The sequence below is a fragment of the Physella acuta genome, unplaced genomic scaffold (genome assembly GCF_028476545.2).
Source record: "Physella acuta isolate Inbredline_101_S28 unplaced genomic scaffold, ASM2847654v3 ptg000906l, whole genome shotgun sequence".
Classification (NCBI taxonomy): Eukaryota; Metazoa; Mollusca; class Gastropoda; family Physidae; genus Physella; species Physella acuta.
The window spans coordinates 10,001-12,500 of NW_026732423.1; positions in this window are offsets into that span (position 1 = coordinate 10,001).

The window sequence follows — 2,500 nt, forward strand, 5'->3', positions numbered from 1 at the left end:
CGGTGTTTGTACAACTATATTTCACTTTATATTCTTAACCAATGTATGTGTTGTAGAAAGCAGATTTTTCTCATCCCGCCGTTTACCTGAAACGAATAAAAATTTATTTTGTACAAAATTAAAAACATTAGTGTTTCCAATAAACTACATTTCACGTTTTCTAATTTAAACTTAAACGAATGACTGGTATCAAAATATAGGATCTATGTGAAAATAAAAACACGGTGTAAGAGTTTTCAAACCTCGGTAATGCCGTCTAAGACCAACTAGTCGACCGAAGGGACAGTAGTTTTCCGGTCGATAAGACATATCAGCCCGGTATCGCCAAAGTTAATTACGATCGGTCATAATAAACTAAATTTAAAATAAATAAATAACCCAAACGTGTGTATACATCATGTGGTACGTATTCAGTTCTATTCTAACTGGAATATATATTTTAAGAATCAATGAACTTAAGTTTTAAAACCAAACCGAAATCGCGCGAGTCGTCGTTGTAAAACTAGATTTAACAAACGGCTGCGTAATATTAGACTTAAAAATATTATATAATATCCTCTATTGATTAAATAGTGAAAAATAAGCTTCAATGTAGCTTAATCTAGTACAAAATCTAAAAGTTGTGATAAATTAAATTGAAATTAAACACGATAGACTTAAATCTAGAGTTAAGGAATAAAACCGACCCGCGAACCAGCTACTAAATGGTTCGATAAGACTTATCTCAAATACAATCGTTTTCTATCAGTGTTATGCCTTCAATCGATACTTTTTGATGAAATAAATACTTAAATGATTTAATGAATGCATATATACATGTAATTAATGAGTGAAAGTATGTATAAAGTATTAGATAAATTAATAATAAACCGACCCAGCTACTAAATGGTTCGATAAGACTTATCTCAAATACAATCGTTTTCTGTAATTGTTATGCCTTAAATTGATAATTTTTAGTTAAACAAATACTTAACTAATGAAATAAATACATAGATAAATGTATTTAATGAATTAAAGTATGTATAAAGTATTATATAAATTAATAATAAACCGAATCCGACCAAATTTAAATCTAAAACCACGATCGGCGGCGTAATGAAGTGTATCGTAAACCCGTTTTTTTTATAATTTAAAATGTAATGACAGAACTCCCAAAACAACAATACACATACATATTAGTACTATGGTGAATTGTAGTTGTATTAGGACCGTAATTATAGTTAATTAAGGAACCATTCATTGTCTTCGCTCTGTTATGTACGTCGTCGTTTAATCGACACGGCATATTTGGCTTGAATCTAGAAAAATTCAAACTCTAACCCTAAGGTAGACAGGCAGGGTAAATAAATGTGGGTGATCTCTCATAAAATTGTCTTCTAGGAATTATTTTTATATAGACTATCTTTTCTGTAGAGTTTAAGTGGACAAGCGCGGACGAAATAGAGCGCAAAATTTAAAATGAATTAAAAATTTTCATCAGACCGGAAGTAGGCATAACCTAGGCGCCATGTTTCCGTCGTACAAGTTTTCACCGTTGCAGTCACCGTTTCAATCGCTCTTCGTGTGGACGTGTATTATTTCTAGTCATGTGTTGTGTAGATGATTCGCTTAAGGTAGGTGTTCGGACTTATTTCTTTAATATTAATTAAACCGTATTTGCCTTGTCGGCCTTAAAATAAAGCTATTTTTTTTTCATCGCAATCGAAGTGTTAGATCTAGAATCTAGTTCCCGCCTCCGCTTCGCTAATTCGACTTAATGTAACTATGACACAACTATTAAATCTAGAGTCTCTATTTTAATTAAATAATTAGGAATTCTATCTCTAGATGATATCTAATCTATTCCCACACGTGTGTGCAAGTAGGATTTAACGTCAGAACAGGTGTGTGGTGGTCTAGGCGTCGCTATTTTTGACGGTAGGAATTTTTTTTTTAAATTCGTAAAATTTTATATAGACTTTATATAGCAATTTACTAAGACCGACCCTAACGCCCAGTAAATATTTAATTACCACATTGTTATGGACACGGTGTATTAGGTAGGGCCGAGGGCTATCCATAGGTACCAATTTTTAAATTTTGTGACAATTAGGAGCCGAGTTATAAAATAAATTTAAAATACTGGTTCTGGTCTTAGACTTTATATAGCAATTTACTAAGACCGACCTTAATACCCATTAATTATTTAATTAGCGCATAGTTATGGACATCCTGTATTAGGTTGGGCCCAGGGCTATCCGTAGGTACCAAGTTTATAATTTTGTGACGATTATTAGTCGAGTTATAAAATAAATAAAAAAAACTGGTTCTGGTTTGCACTACATTTCTTTCTTCTTTAACGGCGGACTCCCGGTCCAGCCCCATGGGTTACCCGTGAGCCGGGGCCTCGTTAGCCTGGACGGCTCCGATGTGACCGCGGATTGTTGTGGCCCGCCTCAGCCCGAGTCGAGATCACCCTTCCGATCGAAGGTGGACGCCATAGGGCGCCCGGGATAGCCCG